At 48.0% G+C, this 25,508-nt stretch overlaps 1 long non-coding RNA gene across 1 annotated transcript in view; it reads left to right on the top strand.

Annotated features, from left to right (window-relative positions):
* LOC109286095 (uncharacterized) overlaps nucleotides 1-24,673 on the top strand; it is a 34,246-nt gene extending 9,573 nt beyond the window's left edge. The window contains exon 3 of the long non-coding RNA XR_002094017.2: nucleotides 24,165-24,673. This is a non-coding gene — a long non-coding RNA (uncharacterized LOC109286095). The remainder of the gene's footprint in view (nucleotides 1-24,164) is intronic.
* Nucleotides 24,674-25,508: the final 835 nt, after the last annotated feature.

The raw sequence follows: 25,508 nt of genomic DNA, 5'->3' as shown, positions 1-25,508 counted from the left end.
TAAGATATTTGTTTGCCCTTATTATAAACAATTGGTATGCATTTTGATCCACAACTGGAACTGGTTTTTATTCCTGGTATTGCCATCATGAGCAGATGGCAGACGGTGTCTTCTCTGTGTTTTTCTCCCTCCCTTTCCACATTACATCTCTCTGCATGCTTAAATCAGCTAACACAGTCAACATGAATGAAATAATTAACTCATCCACTTCATAACAGCTCCAACCCTCCAGGGCCAGTTAACTGTCCCACTCACACTCTTTTCCAATTAATTCCATCTCCCTTTCCCCTAAGCAAGCCAACTGTTCCCAGTGCCACATACTCAAAATGACAGCCCAGCCATTGTCAATCTGTTAGCTGGCTACAGTTCAGTCTCAGTGTTGTGTCCCCTGCCTCTGCCCACCCAGAATGCCATGTTGACCTCACAACCATGACAGATACAAAACAAAACAACATCACCAACCAACCAGCAGAAACAAGTGCACAATGTGTTTTGATCTCACAAGAAATTAAATCAACTCAATGCATGCGTGTTGCAAATCTTAGCATGTGTTCTCTCATCTCTACAAATCTCAGCAAGGTGGGTTTTTCCCCATAAAACATTAGCACATCATTTTTCAATCAAAAAATCTTAAAAAGCATTTTTTAATCTGTAAGAACATGATCGGTGTGTACTTTCCTCAGTCTACTAAAAAAAACACAGACTGAAGCCATAAGCAAGCTAAACATAAGCAGCATGTTGCATAGCACTATTTACAAGGCTTCAACACTGAAATCCCCTAATGCTTAAAACTCACAAACCAAAACCTCATTTTCGTACAGCCAACTTTGAGCACATCTGCAGAGCACATCTGCAGAGAATAAAATATGGAATATTAGGCATAGAAACTACTGTAGTGAGGCTCTAATACAGGAGTGGTCAATTATTTTGGGCAGAGGGCTGCTTACCAAGATTTGGCAAACCGTTGAGGGCTGTATGGGTAGCCCTGCTCCTTGACATGTGCCCTGCCCCCTGATTGCCATCTTGGGGCCAAGCATCTGACCTTTGCCACTGGAAGTCCCTCCCTTCCCCTCAAAGTACTCCTTTGGGAAAGAGGGTTTGCCATCTTAGGGGGAAAGAAAACAAGTTACATACAAAAAATCAGACACCCATAATAATATATTTTAATTTAATTAAAAAATATTTTTTTGTCCTGATTTGTGGGCATTTGTGGTGTATATTAAGAAGTGATTGGGCAGGCAGGAAAGTGGGGAAAGCAGTGGGGGGCGGGAATGGAAGTGAGTGGGAGTGCAGGGCCTGCACCAATGTCCCAGGGTCAGCGCCAGCACGGCCCAGTCTGGAGCCGTGTTGAGCTGCACCAGCAGGGAGAGTGGGGAGCTGGCCTGCCTCCATAAAGCCCCTGCTGGCCGGGACCCCGCAGTTTCCCCCAAACCCATGTGCCTATCTCCTTGAAACTTGGCAGGCTTTGTGGCCTCAGCAAGAGCTACCATCCCTGCAATTTTCACCCCACTGTGGCTCAACACACACACACGCATGCACGCACTCACGCACGCACACACACACACACACGACATGAGTTTTGCTTTCAGGACTTTGAGGTGCAGTTTCCCAGAAATCCCTGCACCTATCATCTTGAAACTTGGCACGCATCATGCTCTCAGCAGAGGCTACCATCCCATCAAGTTTCATCTGAATCAGCCAAAAGACAACAAAGTTATAGATATTTAATTGATTCCCCATTATACCCTATAGCCAAATCTCCGAATCACTGGATCTTTTCTGAATCGATTCAGAAAGCCTGAAGCTTCCAGAAATTTGATTCAGATTTGTAGATTTGGCCTCTGAATCATCTGAACCATCTCCAAATCCAAATTGTGATCCAAAGCTTTGCACAGCCCTTCTGGCTACGTGCCAGAGAGCCATGTTGTAGCACCCCCCACTTCTGGCCTGAGCCACTGCAAGTATGTGGCTGCATTTTCTGAATCAAAAGTGAGTGTCTACCCAGGTGTTTCTCACTTTTATCTCTGCAGTTTAGATTCACCTGCAAAGACTAAATTGATTCAGCCTCAGGGTTTCTGTACTTAACTTTTGTGACATCCATGACTAAAGCTCCACATCCAATATATACATGTCCATGACCAAATCTGGTTCCCACATTACAGTCATTGCATCTGAAAAAGAAATATGTCTCCTACCATGACAGCAGAAAAGCACTAGTTGGGGGAGTGGGGTAGGAGATAATTATATTTTTTGGCTTTTACTACAGAGAAACCACCAATAATGGGGTAGCAAAACTCTCTTTTTGGCAAAAAATTCTATTTCTTTGAAGAGACATGTTTCCTTGAAAAATATTTTCAAATAATTTTTTACAGGCAGCTTTATTATCAATTCCCTTACAAAATATCTAGCACCAGCAGCATCATGTGTCCATGCACTCATCAAGTAGTCTTTACAGCAGGATTTCTTATTTGATTTCTCTGTCTCCTAAACCCTCCCATGCCCTAGGGAAAAACATGAAAACACCACTGAGCAAAGAAAGCTACAGTTCACTCAGGTAATTCATTTACTGGTAGCAATGGACCTGTGTGTCAGTGAACCTTGCTAACTCTGTTTGACTTTTATAAGAGGAAAGGACAAACTTTCAGATATTCGTTTTTTGTCACATGCTAAACAAATTAAATACAGGTAGGGATAACCTTGGTTTCTTTTTGTGCATTTCCTACCAGGAGTGTTGTTTTTAGGCACCATCTGTAGCCTCATAGAGTGCACTACTTCCCTTCAAGTTGGCCTTTGTTACCATCTCCATTAAGGACAAAGGCATCCAGATTGGTGTCTTGTTCCCACATTGTGAACCTGGAAGCTGAAAGGAGTTACATATATTCTTACTCACATGCTACAGCCCTAAATTTCTTACCCTCACCTACAATGGAGGCATTCCCATTCCACACTATGGGAATCTATGCACCTCTCTGCTCCCAGGGAAAGTTTCACTATGATCCACAGCTGATTGGGACCACAACTCAAGCTGTTTGCTCTGGTAGGGATTGAATCACAGTTGATAAGGGATGCTCTACTAAGTGGAACAACCAGACTTAGCTGCTGCCAGATGGCTATGTCATTAGCAGAGAGTGGTTTCATAGTGGATTATGGCTCTGCCTTTGGCCCCAGACCTGTGCTGTCACTGCCCCATGATACTGATCCCTATCCTTGGCCCTGTCCACCCATCCCAGTCCTGGATGCTTTATCCTATCCACCTGATTGCACACCCTACCTGCATGGGTCCCTGCCAGTCTTCATGGAGACCTAACTGCCTGCTCTGCTCTGTCCAGCACCCCTGACAGTGGGTGCGGGGCAGATGGCCAGAGGTGCCCAGGCAGCAGCAGCTGGAAGGAGTCACTGCTGGAGCTGCCAGGAAATGAAGTCCGGCCACATATGCCACAGCCTAGACTGGGTGGGGCCAAGTGACCCATTACAAGCTGGAAAAATTGCCTTGGTGGGCTGAATCTGGTTCATGGGCTGTATTTTGCCCAACCCTGTATTGGACCATTTAAAGGAATCATTGCACAAATCTGTCAAACTCTACTAGCAGCCAATGACAGCCATACAGAGATTAAGTCAGGGTAAAAACAGGGGTTAGGTTTATCCCAGGTCTGATTGTCCTGGACTTTGACTTGCAACAAAACAGGTGCAGGGGTAGGTTGGGGGCAGGAGGGACAGTCATTTCTACACAGTTGGAACAGAAATTAAGTAGAATTAGCCCCATTATCTGGGAAAAAGTGTTCTCTGATACTTCACAGGTACTTGAAGTGGGACAATGGGTGTGTAAATCTGTACGATCCCAGAATAAAAGGCTTTGCTTTGGAGAAAGCCTGAGTTTTCCTCATTGCTGCTATACTGCCAACACTTCTAGAAGGTATTCAGTACTATATTTGGGTTTGTTTGGGATTGTCTACACAGTATTCTACTCAACTCCCATTCTCTATGCTGCATCAACTGCCTTTGGCTGGGTCTGCATGGAAGAAAGATAACTTTCTCCATCCTTTTTGACACCATTCCCCCTAGTAGACTGTTTCAGCTTCTTTACCAGCTGGTTGCTGACCTTTTGAAGATCTCACACTGGAGGATAGCTAGCTAAAGGCTGGAGAGTGTACACATCTAAAGTTCAATTTATTCTCACTCCAACACCTGGCCATAAGGTAGAGTCACTAATGCATCGAAAATAGGATTAAAAAATAAAAACTTTTGTATTTCTTAGCTAAATTCTTCGCTCTGAAAGCCAGGCAAAACCGACACAAGCACTCACTGGTGGCCAACCAGAAGGCATGAGTTCTCTGCATTTCAGTATTAAAAGCTTCAGATTTTTGACTAAGCATATTCAATCCAAGGTGAAGGAATACAGAAGGAAAGGCAGTCATCGGCTATTATGGTATCCCACCTCCCTGAAGCAGCTGGGACCTTTTGATCCCCACCAGGAATTAAAGCAACACACAGGGCTGGCAACTGTTAAATGTACAACCTGCCCTAGTCATGTCCCTCTCACCAGGAAGCAGAGGAAAGAGATGGGGACTCTGTCAGAGAGGGGAATCTTTAGCTGGTTATTTAAAAGGCAGCCTTAGGGCCTCTTTGTTCCACTGGACTAGAGGGAGTCTAAAGTCACAGCATCTGATCCACAGCATCCACCTGCTGTCTCAGTAGTAGTTTGAAAGGGGATATAATGAAAGGATGCAGCACAATGACTGTAACCTAAAACAGCTGGATGTCTAAGTGGTCTAGTCAGTGCCAAACCTCCAGCACACACTTGCCACACACCTGCTGCAATATAAAAGTCATGCAGTTTTCCATCAGTATGGGTATATCTAATACTGCAGCCTGTGGTACTCCCTCAAGTACCAGTTACAGGTAAAACAGCGGAATGGAGCTGCCAAGAAGCAGAGTAAGCTACCCTTGCCAAGCTCCCTGCTACTGCAACTAAACAACAACCCATACCCAAGCTAGAGCATTTAAAATGACCTGAGATGCCCCTACGCTATGCTGAGGTCCATGACATGGACAACCTAGAGCTTCAGTGCCTGAGCTATTCAGCCACCCACACCACATGAAGAACAGTGGGACCACCTAGGATGCCCCACAGTATTTCCAAGACTCTCATCAGATCTGTAACAGGCCCCTGTAATGCACGCATGCAGCATAGCAGGGTGGGATTGTGCTCACTCACCCACATGCGGTGCCGTATAAGGGAAAGTGCAGTGCAGCAGGGTGAGGGAAAGCCTGCCCCTGTGCATGCATGGAGTATAGCCAGGGGGGAGAGAGGAAGGGAAGGGCTCCCACCCCTCCCGCTAATGCAGCCCCCACTGGTACAGCCCCCGGCTGCTTAGAAGATGGACAGCCCTGTTTAAGAGGACTAAAGGTTAGAAAGAAGCACATTAGTGATCATATTTATTATGACACATTAAAGACCAGAGAAGAATGGGAATCTGTTGTGCTAAGCCAGTGCTTCTCAAACTTTTCAGCCTCAAGGCCCACTCCATAACTTTTCTGAACTTTGCAGCACCCTAGCTGAGAATCACAGAGTTACAATCTACATTTAGAAAAGACAAGGAGTGGTACCTGGAGGATAAGAAGGTTAAGAACCACTGACTGACCTTGTGCCAGGTGAAGAGAAAGGGTGGGACCTAACCTGGTTTGTATCTGAGAGTGGCAAGAGCAGTCCCCACTGCTGAGGCTGCTTCTGAAAGGTCTCACACACCAGAAACTACCCTCTCTTGCCAATCCTGGAAGCACAGGATGAGCAGAGGGGACAACCCAGGCTGCACACCTACTCCACATCTACCCAGCTGCCCGCCTGTACCACAGCTTATTGCTGGGAGCATGAGGGGCAGCTGGCATAGGTGTTGCCGGGGTGGGAGGGCAGGGGAAGGCAGCAGCTGGGGCAGTTACTAATGGAGCAGCCTCAAACAATGCTGAGTAGCTAGGGTGGGTGCTGGGTACTGGACTGGGAAAATAGAAGGTTTACCTTTGTACACAGGAGCCCAGCAGTACAGCACCCCAGGGTGCTCCTGGAGCCTGGCTGAGAATCACTGTGTTAAGCACTGTGAACACAGACAAGCAATAGCTTCTAGATTGTTTATAAAGAGACTGCAATGGGGCCAAGAAGGAATCACATACAGATGAAATTTAAATAGAAACTGTTGTGATCACAATTGAGCACCAGCCAATTTTGGTTTTGTGACTCATACATGCATGTACCTTTTGCCCCCCAAAATATCACCCTCGTCCCCCATTGGGATTCACGTCTTTATAGTTTCATAGTAGCTAGGGTCAGGAGGGACCTGAACAGATCATCTAGCTGGACCCCCTGCCACAGGCAGGAATGAATGCTGGGTCACAAGACCCCAGACAGGTGATCATTCAACCTCCTCTTGAATTTGCCCAAGGTAGGGGCGAGGACCACTTTCCTGGGAAACTGGTTCCAGATTTTGGCCACCCTAACTGTAAAATATTGCCTTCTGATCTCCACCCTAAACCTATTCTCCATCAGCTTATGACCATTGTTCCTCATCACCCCAGGTGGTGCTGGGGAGAAAAGAGCTCTGCCTATTTGCTGTTGATCCCCCTTGATGAGCTGGCAGGCAGCCACCAGGTCCCCCCTCAGCCTCCTCTTGCTGAGGCTGAACAGGTTCAGGTCCTTCAGTCTCTTCTCGTAGGGCCTGTCCTGCTGCCCTCTCACCAAGCAGGTGGCCCTCCTCTGAACCCTCTCCAGGCTGGCCACATCCCTTTTGAAGTGCGGTACCTAGTACTGGACACAATACTCCAACTGCGGCCTGACCAAAGTCACGTAGATGGGGAGTATCACCTCTCTGTGTCTCTAGTGGGTTATGGAATAGAGAAAATCCCACACAATTTACTGATTCGTTTTGATGCACTGGCTGGGGGAGTAGTTAGCTGATTGCACGATTTCACAATGATTACACACTTAATTTATACAACACAATTTTATTTTAAAACTCTTTGCTATGTATATAACACTGCTTAGCTTTAAGAAACACCACAAACATTAAAAACACAATAATTACATATATCAGAAACAATGCTCCGAATGCACTTCCTTCCCAAACAATACTATAAGAATTAGTGTTACAAAAACAACTACAATTACAACTAAAAGTTAAATTTGAATCAATACTATTATTTTTCATATTATACTTACAATCCTAGAATTCCGAGAAGCCAAATACCAAAATATGGTTTCATTCCTCAGTAGTACGATTTAATGGGTTGGCCTCAGTAGTACGGTTCAATGGAATGGGCTTGCCTCAGCAATACAATTCAATAGGCTGGCCTCAGCAGTGATAGGACTAAGTCCCCTTCCTTCAGTCCCTTTCAGGTGCTCCGCGGCTTCAGCGTGAACTAAGAGATTCGTGTTCACGGAGAGGGAGGTTCAGGTGATCAGTCTGACCCGGGCTACACTTGCGATTCTTCCTTCGTTGTTCTACAAGTATAGTCACCTCCAAATTGGGACAGTAAGTTACAGTTTTTATTGAGTGAGCTGCCGTCAGTGGGCTCCTCCTACTCAACCTGTCATTACCCCCAAATTTGGGCTCGGATCTTACTCAACAGATTCTTTTGCCTTTGTTGAGCATTTTAAATTACCTTTGGGAAACTTCCATATCACTGCAAATGCCCTTTTCTTACCAATCTGGTCAAAAGGCCTTAGGGTTTGATCTCTTGGAATTCAGGATATTTGCTCTCTTTGTAAAAGACTTCTAAAGATAAAATTTAAATTAAGACTTTAAGCAAAGTCAGTACCTTTTGCACGTAGTCCCAAAACAATGACTTAGATAAGGAGATAAATCTTATCTTCTTCCTGAAACTGGCTAATGGGCAACCTTTACAAACATTCAAACTATTTCATTCAATATGACACTCTGGACCAACTTGAGATGCACTTCTGGATGCATGACAAGGTATGACTGGCCTTGCTGGCTGCGGTCTGGCATTGGCGGTTCATGTTCATCTTGGAGTCAATGATGACTCCGAGATCCCTTTCCGCCTCTGTGCTTTCAAGAAGGGAATTCCCCAGCCTGTATGTATGCTGTGGATTCCTTCTCCCAAGGTGCAGCACCCTGCATTTGTCTACGTTGAACCCCATCCTATTCTCATCTGCCCACTTTTATAGTCTGTCTAAATCTAGCTGCAGTCTCTCTCTCCCTTCAAGCGTGTCCACCTTGCCCCACATCTTAGTGTCATCAGCACACCTGGACAGCATGCTTTCCACCCCCTTGTCCAAGTCGCTGATGAAGATGTTAAACAGTGCGGGCCCGAGGACAGAGCCCTGGGGTACCCCACTGCTCACATATCGCCAGGTTGAGTACAACCCATCCACCACTACTCTCTGGGTGTGCCCCATCAGCCAATTTTTTACCCATCCAACTGTGCAGGCATCAATGCCACAGTCGCTTAATTTATTGATGAGGATGGGGTGAGAGACAGTGTCAAAGGCCTTCTTAAAGTCTAGAAAGACCGTGTCCACAGCAACACCATCATCCAAGGATTTAGTTACTTGGTCGTAAAAGGCAATCAGGTTGGTCTGGCAGGACCTGCCTTTGCCCCTGAGCATGATCTCCCCTGCAGGCCCCCCACAGATATGCTCCTTGATGATCCTCTCCAAGAGCTTCCCGAGCACCGAGGTGAGGCTTACAGGCTTATAATTACTTGGGTGCTCCTTCCTCCCCTTCTTAAAAATAGGGACCACATTAGCCAGTTTCCAATCCCCTGGCACCTGGCCAGATGACCACAAATGCTCATACAGCCGGGCCAAAGGCTCCGCGATGACCCCTGCCAGCTCCCTCAACACCCTTGGGTGGAGGCCATCTGGACCTGCAGATTTAAAAATGTCTAGCCCTTCCACACTTCCTAATACTCCTCCTCGGCCTGGGAGTGTAGGAGGGCTACTCCTCCTTGGTGATAGTTCCTCCCTTCCACTGGTTGTACACCTCCCTTTTAGTCCTCAGGCATTGCTGAATGCCCTTGCTGAGCCAAGGGGGTTTCTGAGCACTCTTACCCCCCTTGCTTCTCTCAGAGACTTTGGGACTGGAGGATCGCCCCCTTAAGCTACGACCATCCCTCATGGGCTCCCATCTCCTCTACCTTCTGGGCCCTTAAGACACTAGTGGGGGAGGCACTAAGTGGGTGAAGCTGATTTCAACCTGGAAGAAAAGTACCCCACTTTGATTCCTGCTTGCAATAGCAGGGGCATTTCTATTCAGGCAGCTGAGGGAGTCAGTTGACTTCATGGCTTATTGTTCTTCATTCCACAGGTGTTAATGATTATCTCTCTTTTTTAATGGCCTTGATGTTCTACTAATGAAGCAATCTTTTTTCTGGGTTTATTTTTCTTACTTTTAGCTACTCCTGATCTCTTTCCTCTTATTTCACAGCTTGGAAACTGTTTTTAGCTTGTTTCAAAATCATAGCTCCACCAATAGAGACCAGTCTTCAGCAGCAGCTAGGGTTTCAGCTTTTCATTAAGCAGGAAAGTGAAGGTGAGTCAGCTGAAGATTAGGCTCAGTCCCTGCTCTATGCAACCATAACTATGGGGAAAAAGTTTCTTCATTCTGCCTTCCCAAAACAAGACGTGTCTCATTTGGGTATGTGTGGTATGTGAGAAAATATGGTGTCCTTAGCGTTACACACCTGCAGCCATACACCAACAGAACAAGTATTTAAGTTGAGCAAAGAAACCCATTTCCCTAAATAACTAGCCTCTTAACTCACTTGCGGCCTTTTAAACTTTTCTTTCCACAAAAGTCAAGGAAGCAGAGGCCAGGCAGCACATTGTACTGCAAAGATCCTAGACTTCTTTCTTCCACTCTCCCTAAACTGAGGCCTGTACCAAAAGAGAGAGGAGTAAGCAGAAGGGAATAAACCAACCTGGTTGTCACTGAGGATACAGCAGTTTGCCATAGATTTCATAGATTTTTAGGGTCAGAAGCAACCTGAGTAGATCATCAAGTCTGACCCCCTGCCCTGGGCAGGAAAGAGCACTGGGGTCAGATGAACCCAGCCAGGTGCTTGTCCAGTCTCCTCTTAAAGACCTCCAAGGTAGGGGAGAGCACCACCTCCCTTGGTAGCCCATTCCAGATTCTGGTAACCCTTACCATAAAGAAGTTCTTCCTGATGTCCAATCTAAATCAGCTGTCTGTTAGTTTGTGGCCATTGTTTCTTGTCACCCCGAGGGGTGCCCTGGTAAACAGAGTATCTTTGATTCCTTGCTGCTTTCTCCTCCCCCACCAATGAATTTGTAGACGGCCACAGGAATCACCTCTCAGCCTTCTCTTGTGGAGGCTGAAGAGATCCAGGTCCCTCAATCTCTCTTTGTAGGGCCTTACCTGTAGGCCCCTTATCAGGAGTAGCCCTCCTCTGGACCCTCTCAAGGTTATCTACATCCCTCTTGAAGTGCAGTGCCCAGAACTGGATTCAGTACTCCAGCTGCATCCTTACTCATGCCACATAAAGGGGAAGTATCACCTCCTTAGACCTGTTCGTGATGCACCTGCTAATGCACGATAGAGTGCGGTTAGCTTTACTTATCACTTCATCACATTCATGACTCATGTTCATCTTGGAGTCTACTATGACTCCAAGATCCTTTTCTGCTGCTGTGCTGTTTAGAAGGTCATCCTCCAGTCTATATGTGTGTTGGTGATTCTTTCTCCCTAAGTCAGGGGTGGGCAATTATTTCAGGCGAAGGGCCACTTACTGAGTTTTGGCAAGCTATTGAGGGCTGCATGGGTAGCCCAGTCACTTGACAGGTGCCCCGCCCCCTGGTCGCCATCTTAGGGCAGGGCACCTGTCAAGTGACTCCCCTAATCTCTGACCTTTGCCACTGGAAGCTCCTCTCACTGCCCCTGTAAGTACTCCTTTGAGGAAGAGGATTTGCCATCTTAGGGAAAAAACAAAAACAAATTACATACTAAAAATCAAAACACCCATAATAGTATATTTTAATTTAATTAATTAACAATATTTTGTCCTGATTTGTGGGCATTTGTGGTGTATATGCAGAAGCGATTGCATATGGGGGTTTGTGGGGCTGTGTGGGTCAGTGTGTGTGGGTATGGAAGCCATGTAGTACAAAGTGGGTGGGCAGGAAAGTGGGGAAAGTAGTGGGGACATGGGGGAAGGGAAGCAAGTGGGAGCACAGGGCCTGCACTAATGTCCCAGGGCCAGCGCCAGCGGGGCCCAGAGCAGGGCGGTAGAAGTGCAGGGTGGGGGCTGGCAGGGGTCTGTGGAGCCCGGCTGGGCTGCACCAGCAGGGAGAGGGAGGAGCTGGCCCGGCTCCATAGAGCTCCTGGCAGCCAGGACCCCACACTCCTGCTGCCTGCTCTGGGACCTGCTGGCACTGGCCCCAGGACACTAGCACAAGCCCTGCACTCCTGCTCGGCTGCCACTGGCTCCCTCGAGCCTGCTCACTCCCAGTGCCCCTGCCCCAGCCTTGCGGTACAGCTGGGGAGCAGCACGCAGTCCTGACCCCACGCTTACCAGTGGGGAACAAACTGGTGCTCAGCGTGGGGGAAAAGTGCTCCCCGCATGGCCAGCGCCCCATGCTGCAGCTGCTCAGAGCCGGCAGGGGCTCTCCTGCCTCTCCACCATGTCACCGTCACCCCACAGGGCAGTGGTGGCAATGGAGAGCAGACACAGGGAGCCCTGCGTAGGCTCGGAGAGGCTGTGGCACGGGGCACCGGCCAGGGGGGAGGGAGGGGCCGCTTTTCCCCAACGCTGAGCACCAGCTCATAACCTGCCGCCACTGCTAGCCTGGATCCCACGCCAGCTCTGGGTTCGCCTGTCGGGGCTGAGCCATGGCAGCAGCAGCTCAGCACAAGCAGCTGCTCAGCATTGAACAAAGCGCCCACCTTCTCACTGCCGCCAGGCAGTGTTTGCTTCAGCCACCCATCCAGAGCCCACGCCACACTAGGCTGTGGTGTGGGTGCTCCAGTGCTGCCTCTCTGCTGCTCAGTGGCTCCTCCATATGGCCACTGTTGCTGTGCTGGGCAGCACAGAGGCAGCAGTGAAGCAGCCACACTACAGCTTAGTGTGGCGCGGGCTCCAGGCAGGTGGCTGCAGCAAACACTTGCCACCAGCACCAAGCAGCAGCTTCTGGGAAACAAGCTGGTGCTCAATGCAGGGGAAAAGTGCCCCTCCCCCCCACCCCCCATCACCAGCGCCCCATGCTGCAGCTGCTCCAAGCCTGTGCAGGGCTGCATGTGCTTGCTCTCCATTGCCACTGCAGCCCCACAGGCCAGCAGTGATGCAGCAGAGCGGCAGGACAGCCCCGTGTAGGGTGCAAGTGGCTGCAGCAGGAAGTGCCAGCCAGGGGGGAGGGCGGGCACGCTTTTCCCTCCTGCTAAGCACCAGCTCATTCTCCGTGGGTGAGCTTGAGGTCAGGGTTGCACACTGCTTCCCATCTGTACTGCAGAGCTGGGGCAGGGGCGCTGGGAGTGAGTGGGACCCAGCGGCAGCTGGGTGGGAGCGTGGGGCCCATGGCGGTGTCCTGGGACCAGCGCTGATGGTGCACAGAGCATGGCAGCAGGAGCTCTGGAGCCAGGCCAGCTCCCCACCTCTCCCTGCTGGTGCAACCCAGTCCAGCTTCACAGACCCCTGCCAGCCCACACTCCTACCGCCCCACTCTAGGCCCCACTGGCACTGACCCCGGGATACCTGTTAGGGTAACAATATGGATTTTGGATATTGGGGTAATGATATGAACTTTGGGGAGTACTGAGTGTGCAGGTGAATGAAGCAAAAGCTGCTGGTCACAAGGCTGGATGATATATTAAAAGGTAGCCTCAGCAAAAGCTGTTAGTCACAAGGCTAGCTGACATATTAAAAGCAGCTAACTTAGCTAATGCTTAAGTAAGCGGATTCTTAACAAAAGGGTAGGGTGCAAAGTGCAATTGGACTGTTGTCTCCCTAGTCGTTGGATGCCACATGGAGTTGGGGTCTAACAACACCGGCACAGGCCCTGCGCTCCTGCTCAATTCTACTCCCGCCTACCTCCATCACCACTTTCCCACTCACTGACTCCTGGATGCATACCATAGCATGGGGCTCAGCAGGAGGTGGCCCATCCCTGAGGACTGGGGCAATCCCTGCAGTCCTTCCCTGCCTCCCCCGCACTTCTTGAATTTCCCACACTGGCGCAGCCATGAACAGCCCCCACAGTCCCAAGCCATAAGTCCCCGCTAGGCAGGGACTTCCAACTGGGGGGGGGCAGTGGATGTTGCAGGAGCCTGCTGGGGTTTCCCCTAGGTCCTACTGTCATCTTTGACAGGAGCCAGGGGCAGATAAATATTAATTTTCTAAATTTTTTAGGGACTCTGCAGGCCGGATAGAATGGCCTGGCAGGCTGGATCCAGCCTGTGGGCCATATTTTGCCCACCCCTGCCCTAGGTGCAGCACTTTGCACTCATCGTTGTTAAACTGCATCCTATTCTGATGTGCCCACTTTCCCAACATGTCCAAATCTGCCTGAATCTGTTCCCTGCCCACCCATGTGTTTACTTTGCCCCATAATTTGGTGTTGTCCTCAAAATTGGACAAAGTGCTCTCCATGCCCTCATCCAAGTTTCCGATGAAGATATTGAACAGCAGTGGTCCAAGGACCAAACCTTGGGGAACCCCACTGCCCACATCTTTCCAGGTCGATACCAACCCATCCACCACCACTCTCTGGGTGTGTCCCCATAAGATAATTCACCACCCACCTGACCATGTAATCATCTACATCACAGCTGCTTAGTTTATTTATAAGAATGGGATGAGACACTGTATCGAAGGCCTTTTTAAAAATCCAAGTAGATGACATCTACCGTGACTCCTGCATCTAAGCATTTTGTGACCCAGTCATAAAAAGAAACACCATTAGCCAGGCAGGATCTACCTGCTATGAACCCATGCTGGTTGCCCTTCAGCATTATTTTTTCTGCTGGACTCCCACAAATGTGATCCTTAATAATTTTTTCAAAGGTTTTCCCAAGGATAGAGGTGAGACTAACCATCTTATAGTTACCTGGATCCTCATCGCTCCCTTTCTTGAAAATAGGGACCACATTGGCCCTTTTCCAGTCATCTGGGACCTGTCCTGAGTGCCATGAGTGCTCAAACAGCTTGCCTGTGGTTCTGCTATGACACACGCTAATTCCCTCAGCACCCTTGGATGAAGATTGCCTGAGCCTGCTGACTTAAAACACATCCAGCCCCACCAAGTGTCCCTTCACTAGGTCAATGCTAACTGTTGGTGGGCTGGTGTCCCTCTTGTGCCTGTCTATAATCCAGCTGGGAGCTATGTCTTTATCCATGTTCAGGAATACAGATTTGAAAAACTCATTGAAGAGCTCAGCTTTCTCGCTCCTATCTGTCACTAATTGCTGTAGTCGGTCCTGTAGGGGGTCTTATGTTGCCATGCATCTTCTTTTTGCTCCCTAGGTACCTGAAGAAGGACTTTATGCTGTTTTTAATTTTTTATGCCAACCTGAGTTCTATTGCTGCTTTGGCCTTTCTAACCAACTTTCTTCAAGTTCAAGCCAAGTAGATATACTCCTCCTTGGTGGCTACCCGTTTCTTCCACAGTCTGTATGCCTCTTTTTTCACCCCTACGCTTTCCTGGATTTCCCTGTTAAGCCAAGAGGGTTTTCTTGGCTCAGATGCCCTCCTTTATGTGCAATGGGATTGTTCCCTTCTGTGCTGGAAGGATCGTTCCCTTGAAGAACAACCACTCTTCCTGGACTCCCATCTCACCACTGCTCTTGTCCTTCAGTGCCTCTCTTACTAATCTCCTGAGCACAGTAAAGTTAGCCTTTCTGAAGTCTAGTATTTCTGCCCTACTGGTTGTCTTTCCCACCTTTCGCCAGATAGTGAATTCCAACAATTGGTGGTCACTATCCCCCAGGTTACCCTGTATATGCAGATCTCCCACCAGGTCATCCCCTGTAGCAAACACCAAGTCCAGTAAGGCATTTCCCCTAGTAGGACCGTATACTTCCTGCATTAGGTGAAGGTCCTGTAGGCAGTTTAAGAACCTACATGAATGATCAGATCTAGCTGATTGCTCCTCCCAGAAGATGTCAGGGTAGTTTAGGTCACCCATGAAGACCATGTCCCTTGAATGTACTGCCTCTGAGATCTGCCTTGAGAATTCCAGGTCTAGCTCATCCTCCTGGTATGGTAGTCTATAATAGATCCCCACTGCCAGGTCCCTTTCCCCTGACCCCTTTGTATTCTGATCCACGGCACCTCAATTTGCCCCTCTTCTGATCCTATCTTGATTATGGAAGATGTGCATTGCTCCTTAACATAGAGAGCATCGCCCTGCCCCCCCCCCCCAACTTTTCCCCAACTATCTCATCTGTACAGCCTATACCCCTCAATGCCTACTGCCAAGTCATGGGTAGGGTCCCATCAGGTTTCAGTTAATCCAACCAGGTCAAAGTCTTTGTTTGCAAGCAGGAGTGCGAGTTTCTCCTGCTTGTTCCCCGTGCTCTTAGCATTAGTATAGAGACACTTAAGCCCTCCAATAGGTACCCTTGGTACCTCCTAATGCCTATCAGGCCCTTTAGTACTTATATGTTCCAGTGCATAGCTCGTGGTTCATTGTTCCTAGGTTCTCTCCATCTTCTGCATCCCCATCCTCCGACGAACCTAGTTTAAAGCCCCGTGTAAGAGATCAGCCAACCTGTAAGAGAACAGACTCTTAATCTTTTGAAGAGAGATGGTGTACAATCCCGCAGAGAATGAAAATACCCATCAATCGAATCCTCAGCAGCCCTGATCCCCCATAGCCTGCTAACCTCTGCCTGGAGTTCCTTCACCTGCCTCTCCAGGGCCTCAAGCTGGGCACACATGGGACAGGTGAGGGGACTCCTGTTCTCCCTCCCCCCCCCACTGCCAGGCCTCAGGGGCCCTGCCAACCAGCTCCCACAGATGGGGGGACAGGGTGCTGCCAACCCTCGCAAGGGCTCCATCTGAGTGGAGGCATCGCTGGGGTAGGGTCCCTGGCTGTGCACTGTGTCCTTACCATGGTTGAAGACTCCTCCTCTTCCACTCTCCCGAAGTCTCCAGCTGGGGCTACTGATGCCTAGAGTTCAGGCCTCTCCCGCACAAACTCCTGAGCAAACTCCCACGTACCCCAGAAGAGCACACCTGTTTGCACGGTCTGTTTACGTGGCTTCCTCCCAGTGCCATTATATGGGGACTGGAGGGTGCGAAAATCCCTCCTGATCTCCTATAGCTGGCCCTGCACTTTGCACCCCGCCACTTGCCCCACTTACCTGTGTGTTAAATCCTTGTCTGCTGGAGACCGGCTGCTCTGGTGTGGTGTGGTCGGGAGGAGCCAAGGGCACATGCACGCTGCTGCACACATGTGCCTGCTTTGGTGTCTGGGCCTGACTGGCGCAGGTTCGAATTTCCCATGTCTACCAATGGTCACTCAGCTGTTCTGGACAGGTGTGACTTGCCCTGCACCTGCACAGCAGAGTCTGCCAGCAGCCCCATCCCCCAAGGAAACACTGCCCTGGGAGCTTCCTCTCACCCAGGGATTGCCTGGTAAGTAGCCACCCTCCCCCAGGGGTCAATTGCCTCCCTGGCTACTCCTTGCCCACACCCACTACCACGCAAACTCCAGCACACCCAAGAAGAGTGTGCCTGTTTGTGCAGCTCCCTCCTGGCACCACTATATGGGAACTGGAGGGTGGGAAAACTCCTTCCTATCTCCTACAGCTGGCCCTGCACTTTGCCCCTCCCCCTCACTCACTCGTCAATTATCTCATAACAACAACAGTTTCGCTTTGAAGACATATTAGCATTAACATTTTTATCTCGGCACATGACCCAGAGAAGTTTTGTCTCTGCAGCGGCTTCTCAACATCCACCAGCTTCTCAACACCTGCCCTCCCCATCGTTCAAGCATCTGCATGTGGGCTATACTTTCAGAAGATCTCAGCAGGGAACACTGTCCTGCATGTTGATCTCCCAAGTCACACTGATTGGGAACGCTTTTGACAATCAAAATAATGGAAACAGCCATCTGCAGCATCAGCAGAGAGCACTAAAGTTTCCTTCATCCCAAGTCATAAAAATAAAGCTTGTCTCAGCAAAGAGCAAGAGTAAAACCTCCTGTAGCTTACAGTCAAAACACCAACCTCCCTGCAGTGCTAAGCCTACAGGCACTCATAAAAAACATTCACATTTCCTCCCCCTCCCCCCCCCCCCCCCCCCCAAATCTCAACACACCCTTTTTTCCTACCCACTTCCTACTTCCCTCTGATTTATAACCCCAGGGCCTAAAGAAATCAAGTGTGTGCTGCCAGATAGACATTAGCGCTTTCCTTGGAGAATGCCACTGAGCCTAATAGAGGGCAGATACCAGCAGTAAGGCATATTACTTAATGAGGCACAATTTTAACCTCCAATAGGCCAGGCACCCAATAAATTTCATCCTCACATAGCACAGCACAAACTTGCTTACTAGTGCTCTGCTGACACAATAAATATTTCTACTCTCCTACAAAACCTGTGATGAAAGGATAAGATCACTTAGATTTCATGGGAAGGCTTGGTAGACTTCCTTCATAAACAGACTGTGAAAAATAAAAGGAAGGAAAATTATGAAAATGTTTTCCCTTTTTTGCCAAAATGTCATCTACTATTTCAAAAACTGCAACCAGCTGAAGCTGTACTTGTAAGGTGAGGCTCATAGTACCATGGCTGTGATGGGAGCAAGTGACTACATTGGCTATAGGCATGATGCAATTCAATGTAAAGCAGGCATGATGGTTATTGTGTTGGGAAGCATTTGAGCTATCTGTCCTTAGAGTTGCAGCAGTGAATAGCTGAGTCTCAATTATTCACCATCACAAAGCTCATTCAGAAGCATCAGCAATATCTTTCTGCCTTAAAGGTTGCATGTCAAGCCGTGCATGAGAGTTAGGTTTGGTAGTCAAGAGAACAGCAGGTCTGAATCACCTCAAAGTATGTCGCTAAAACTTTTCCTCTGGCAGGAGACTAGGCATAGAATTCTGCACGTCTAGCCTAGCACCATTTTTTTTAAATCATCAACCACTGTGAAAATGGCTTGGTCAAAGAACTTACAACTTGTTGCATTCTGTAGGCTTCAAGGGGTACTGGCTTGCTGGGTTATAACAAGTTATGATGCAATGTATGGATGTGGGTGTGCATGTGTGTGATTGCCTCCTGGTCATGGTGTACTGTGGTACAAACTCAGCAGATTTGTGAGCAATTGCCTAGCCCTAGAATCTACAGCTGCATGAGTTACTGATAAGCAATTAAAAAGAGGTGGCGAGACCAGCTACCTCATTATGGCTAGGGACAGACATTCAAAAAGCCTGAGTCTGAATTGATTCAGTCTTTGCAGGTTAGTCTAACCTGGCTAGGCTAAACCATTTTGTAACTGTCAGACATCGCCTCTGGACTGAAAAAATGCAGGCACATGCCTGCAGTAGCTCAGGCTAGAAGCCAGGGGGTGCTAAGGCAGCCCTCCCTTCCCTTCCACAATGCTGAACTGAGGGGGGGGGGGGGCATGGCCAGGCCCAGGCAGGATGATCTGATTAGGGATGGGTTTGCCCTGCTTCTGACCAGCCCATCAGGGAATTGATAACACAGTGTTTATCACCCCTAACTCAGTGTTTATCACCCCATTAAGAAAACAACACAGGGATGTTACCAGCTACCTGTTGATTCTGCTTTTGTCCCATCTGCCACAGCATGGACTGTAGTCAGCATGTGGTCTGCTAGGTAATGCTGTGCCTGTGTGTAAAGCAGAGGGGACAGCAGAATCCTTGCTTAGAGGATGGGGGCAGGGGGGGAGGGGAGCAGAAGCCAGGCAGACACCTGCAGTCTCTGCTGGAGCTGCAGCTAGGGAATACAGGAGAGGGGTCAGCCCTGCTGGGGAGCAGAGAGCCCCACCCAGCCCAGAGAGCATGGTGGGGGACTCTGGTTTAACTTAAGCCAGCAAGGGGTCTGGGACAGACATTGCATAAACCGGTTTCACCCAAATCAGTTAAGTCTGATACTACATTCAACCATGTTCATCTCAAACCAGTTTCAGCCATTTTCAAACTGGTTTATGTGCACTGAACATCTGTTCTGTTACAGGTTTAATCCAGTTTCTGATCTCTTAAGCCAGTTTGTGTGTAAAGTCTGCCCCTAGCCTACATGACTGTTGAGCTACAAGAAGAGCTTGACAAACCATCCTGAGGGCTCAGAGCAATTTTGATTTCTACAGGGTGAATAGATGCACTCTCTGGCTCCCCATTTACCACCAAAAGCTCTGGGGGTGGCTCAGCCCAGTTCTCTTTGTGGTGGCAATCACACCGACTGATCGACATGGTCAGCTGGGCTGCCTCCTACCCCAGGTGTGATCTAGTGCCGGATTGGGCCCAGCTGGGTCGCCTCCCACGCAATCTAGTGCCGGAGATGGGGAAGCAGCCCAGTTGGCCTGTCTCCTGCCCCCAGCGCAATCTAGCACCAGGGATGGGGAGTCAGCTGGGCTGACTCCACGTCCCCTGGCAGATCTTGTGCTGGGGATGGGAAGTCAGCCCAGCTGGACTGACTTCCAATCCCCAGCCTATGGTCAAAATGTTTCGACTAGCCTCGTTGTCTTTCAAGGCTATTTCGACAGCCTTTGTTTCATTCCGATTTTGCTGTTTTGACCTCGAAATTGGTCAAAACAGTATTGAAACGAAATGGCTGGCAAAATTTCTCACAGCCCTACTGCCCACTCTCCCACAGCCAGGGGGCCATTAGTCTGTGCCATTCATCTTTCAGCTCACCCCCAGCTCTAGGAGAGATAGGCAGGCTTGGGTGAAAAAAAAGAATTGGGCCCCTCACCGCTTCTGCCTTCAGCAGGCTCCCGTGGCTGGCAGGATGCCTGGGGCCCCCCGGGAATGGGCTGGCTCACCTCTGGGGCAGCACAGGAAGGCAGCAGGAGGGCAACTGGGTTTGCTGGTGGTCAGAAAAGGAAGTATGGATGGTGCACAGGGTGCTGGATGCCTGGGTGGGCTGCTAGCTGGCCAGGCACTGCCCCAGCTCAGTGGCACTCAATCCAACACTTCCCTGAGCCTGCCTGGGCTTCCAGCACTCTATGCACTGTCCCTGTCACCTTCTCTGGCTGCCAGCACACCCAGTCACCCTCCTGAGGCTTCCCAATGCTGCCCCACTGGCAGCTGGAGAAGGCGGCAGGGTTTGTGCACAGGGTGCTGGAAGCCCAGGCAGGCTTGGGGAAGCATTGGATCAGGCTCCTCTGAGCCGGGGCAGCACCTGGCCAGCTAGCTGCCCACATGGGCTTCCAGCACCTTGTGCACCACTGCCTTCTCCGGCCACCAGCAAACCCAGTCACCCTCCTGCTGCCTTTCTGAGCTGCCCCAGGTGTCCTGACAACTGCAGAAGCCTGCTGAAGGCAGAAGCAGCAAGGGGCACAATCCTTTTTATCTGTGGAGCCTGCCTGGCTCTCCCACAGCTGGGAGGCGAGCCGACTAATAGCTGTATCATTCTAAACTGCATAATTGAAAACTTAACTACATCAGGGCATAGTTTAGTTTGCAACGATGCAAACTCATTAAAAACCCACAAAACTTGGGTATGTATGATGCCATTAAGCCACACAAAGGGAAATTTTTGTCACGTGTACATCATGACATCATCACATGTATAAGTGCCCATTGATTTTAATGCACGAGGAGCTTAACTAATGGGCTGTGAAATGGAAAAGAACTCCTCCAGTCCTGGTAAAAGGAAGACACAGAGTGGAGCAAGGGAATGGGGGATAGGAGGGGAGAACCCCCTGCCACTTCCAAATAATTTGTCCCAGCTATGATCCTGCTGCCAGGGGACTGAAAAGTAGCAGAAATTGCTGCACTGGTAGAGACTGCTGCTATAATATATCACTCTTACTCTGCTCAGTACACTGTGGTCAGATTCACTGGTTGTCTTGCCTTCCTTACCAAAGCACATAAAACATTACAGTGCTTCAGGCCCATTTTAGCTCCAGCGCTCCATGCCAATACAGCCTTCTATGTATTCACAAGCTTGTATTTGGTTTTCTGAGACTGTCACCAACAACACTGCCTATTAAGAAAGTAATATATTTTCCAGCTGATGATTTAAACAAGCACACAGATGTTCCACGGAACCAGAAACACTGCTGGCTGGCCACATCTCCCTAGGAGAGTCCAATCTAAAAGAGCTGAAAACTGTGGCTAGGGGGACCTCCAGTGGTCATTGACATTCATCACAACCACAGGACAGCTGTTTGGGCTGAGATGTGACTGGATTTGTCTCCCATATGCCTCCTCAGGGCTTGCTTTTCAGATGCCTTTAGGTGGTAAGGTCTGACAGGAGCAGTATGTATGGTGGGACTACAGGTGCACCCTGAAGAGGGAGGAGTACAGGAAGCAGTGGAGGTCCCTGGTCAGATATGACTGGGGCATATATTTGGTACCTAGTAACACTGGTGTGGACATGGGATGACAGCCTACTTGTACGACTAGGCTCTGACACTGTCCAGGGGGTGTTGAATTATACTTGGGTATAATTCTACACAGTCTTCTTGGACAAGTGTGGGCCAAAGCACTAAAGGCCTGGGATTGGAGCCAGACCTCCCGATTCCTTATCCAATCCCCTTCCTCAGTGTCATTTTCCTGTGAAACAAAGTATCTTAGTGACTCACTGGGGAAAAAAAAGGTTCCTTGTCCTGGGTGAGTAGAGAAAACAGAATTTTTCAATCCTAATCTACATGCGAGAGATGTGGCTTGAATACAGAGCCAAAACCAAGGGTCATAACTCTGACTGACCATAGTAGTATCTTTCCTCCCCATATCAGCTCCCTACTTCCCTGTCCTTTTACCAAACCATTTTTTGTCCAGTTTTTTAGGCCAGCAGTTTGGAAAATCCTGCAAACCTTCTCCTCCCCGAAGCCCCTCTGGTTTCATATTTGGATATATGTACTTTTAACACCATCAGCCATTTTGTAAAAAGGCCATTTTGAATGTTATTTAGCCATAATGGAAGCTTTTAAAATAAATGAACAAATATGGCTTTTCTTCACTTAAAAAGGAAATGTGGTTTTTAATTCAATTAGTATAAGTCAATCTATTAAACAATTGTCCAGTGTCTTAATGCCAGAGATGTGTTTATATATATATATATATATATATATATATATATATATATATAGTATTTCTTTTAAAAGTGAAGAAAATGCATGATGATATATCTTCACTTTTAAAAGAAATACCATGTTTTCTTCATTACAACATGCACCTTTTCCCCCAAAAAATCAGCTGCCTGAATTTGAGCTGTGCATTATATGTGAGAAAATATGGCAATAGCAGTAGTTACCTATGCCAGGGAATAGGAGGTGGGGGAAACAAAAGTAATGCTGCTGTGCTGTACTTGGGGTTCCTGATCTGCTGACTGTAGACACTGTCTCATTCTCTCCTCTTCCTCTGGCAGAGACTCCTGCTGCAGAAGCAGGGAAAGATTTTTTCCCCCCTTCATTCTGCCCTTCAAAAATAAAGTGCATTTTATTCAGGGGCAGACAAGGTTCTTCGGATAAATCCAAAATCTTTCATTAGACCAGCTTGTTCACAAGTGTGTTTGTGGCAGCAACTGCAGTACATTCAACCAGGATGTTTTATATAAAAGAATGGGAAAACTTTCTTTCTAGGTTCTCCAAGTTGTTTGGTTATGCTGGTAAGAGGAAAGAAAGGGAACTGCAAGAGACCATTTGGATAATGGTAACATTAAGTTGTAGCTCATTGCTCTTGTAGTTTAAAGCAGTGAGATGTCAGGAGAGCTAAAGCAGTCTTGAGAACAGATTCACCCCTGCTCTTCCCTTTACATCAACAGCTATCTTTAGTTTTCTTCTTTAGTCACTTTAAGAGTTGGATCTATTTTACACTATGAATTGGCCTGAGGACCAGTGGCCCTTAGTTCAAGTGGTATAAAACTAACACGAAGCCACACATCTTCAAGTGCAGCACAGATAGCTGTCCGGGTTAGGCAGGGATAAAATGCTCCTAGACAATAAGTGATAGGGGAGTTCCGACTGGCAGCATTTGCCCTTTCTATGCCTGGGCATAAATGATAAGACCATGGGCAGCAAACGAGCAAGCCCTGGAAACTCCTTAGTGAGGTTGGTTGCCTCAGTTTTGTGGGTCTCAGCTTGAGATGGGTCAAAAGGATCCAATTTTCACATCATCATGAGCCCTAACTCTGTTGACTACAACAGACTGAGACAGTTTACACCAGCCAAGGACTTGACTCTTTTCCACATTGTATTTCCCTCTGCAAGTCCTAGCAGGTCACATGTGCAGTTATTTGGTCAGCTTGAAATGCAATATCCCAGACCAAAGACATACACCCCATGCTGGGAGACTAAACCTAACAAAGAAACTGGCTGAGACCTTTGCTTTTCAGGGTCACCCTGAATATACTTCAGGGAAGAAAACAGCTTAAGAAGTCACATTGTGTAAACCTGATTATTTTTTTAGCTTTGCTTGGCTGTATGACTATCACAGCAACCTCCAGCCACTTGAAAGATCTGATTACATGCAAGGCTTTGGTTATTTACACTGGTAGAGCAAGGTAGCTTATGCCTCTGAATATCTGGAAAGTGCCACACTGCCCTGGTTTCTCCTATTTACATGGTCATAGTGCCACAGTTAAAACTTCAATTGGTATAAACAAGTATGGTTCTATTCACTTAGTCACTGGGTCAGATACAGCAGATGAAGATCTGTCTCTATGCTTTCATTTGGCCATGTTATCAGATTGCAACTCTAGAAGAATGAGAATGTGCCTCCAGACTAACAGGAAGCTGGCTCCATTTCTCCCTTCCTCCCTCTGTCCCCAGCCACTGTGTTGCCAACACTTATGAACTAACTGCAAATCTACTGACGTTTGGTGTTTTCCCTTAATACTCCACCTCTGAGTCCTGTCATTACACAAGAATGAATGTCTGTTTCACTTTAAAAAATCCACCCATATATTTTTACTTAATACTATAAGTCAAAAACCAACCTACAAAAAAAAAAATCCGATTAAAAAAAATCTCATTATTTTTTAAACCACTTTAATTTTTTTTTTAAAAGGACCAACTCATGAGTTTTGGATATTTGGAGGAGAAAATAACAGAAAAGCTGAATGGCTGACTCTGAAGGAAGAGCTTCATCTGCTAAGCCACACAAAAAAGTTGATCACTAGACATGGACAACATTTTTCAAATGAAAATTTTCCAACAAATGAACTAACTGGAGGGCTCAGAACGTTTAACAAATTTCTGCTGAATGTGGCAAATCACTTGGGATGAAAAAAATGCTAACACTTTGATTAAATTGAAATATTTTGTTTAGACCTGTTCAAATGAAACACTTCCATTTTCTGTTTAGTCATTGCCAGATTCCATCTGCTGGAGCTTCAGTGTGAAAAGGTTTGCGTCAGGTGAAGAGAAATGCTGAAACATCTTTTAAAATTATTTGTTACATTGTGTGAAGAAAAACTCAAACCCAAAGGAAATTAAACCCCATGATGGCCCTGATTATTGCTTAGACTGAGATGTTATAATGGACATAAGGAATTAATTTTAGTCTATGTTTAAAGAAACACGACAAACCCTTCCCCGATACAGTGGTTTTCAAACTGCCTAAAGTCATGGACCCCTTTCATACTACTTCTGCTATGTTACTCCTATCTTAATGGCTGGCATGGAGCCAGGCGACCCAGCCCAGCAATGGTGTTGCATCACCTCCCAGCCCTCTCCATCATTACCACTAATCTCTTTGAAAACTTCCTAATGACCTACCATGGAAGCCCAGGTTTCCCTGTGTGATCCCGGATCTCGCGTTGGTCCACCTATCTATCAAAGCAGGGTAGTCTGCCCAGTCTCTCCTGCCACAACTTGCTGGTATAATAAGCTAATGTTCTAAATGGGAGGCTGCCCATTATAATGCACTGATGCCAGGGGCTGCTATCCACAACTCTGTAACACCCCTACACCATGACTCAAGTCTCACAGATGGCATCCAGAATCTTACTGTATTCCTTGCCTAACACTGGACCAACTTAGTCCTCTGTCAGGCCTCTCTCACGCTGCCCCCCTTCCAGAGCTGCATTCATACCACCCCCTCTTACTGGGGCCTCTTGCACTCTACCCTCTCTCACCAGGCCTCTTTCATGCTGCTCCTTACTGGGCCTCCTTCACTCTGCCCTACTCCCTTGAGCGGCTCTCATAGGTCATCAGGCTTATCAGTTTCATTCCTTGACTGGCCGACATGCAGCCTTTTGGGCCTCTCCTGTGACCCTCATCTGGGTAGTGATCAGCCAATTCACCAGACATAGGCCTAACTTCATCTTAGCCTTTAAGCAGGCACTTCTATACATACAAAACACACTCTTGTGGGTGTTGGCCTGTGTGCTGACCTTCTGGCTATCCTTCA

Source organism: Alligator mississippiensis, chromosome 10 (genome assembly GCF_030867095.1).
Source record: "Alligator mississippiensis isolate rAllMis1 chromosome 10, rAllMis1, whole genome shotgun sequence".
Taxonomy (NCBI): Eukaryota; Metazoa; Chordata; order Crocodylia; family Alligatoridae; genus Alligator; species Alligator mississippiensis.
Note: the sequence above shows the minus strand (reverse complement) of the source record. Positions and strands in the feature narration are given on the sequence as shown.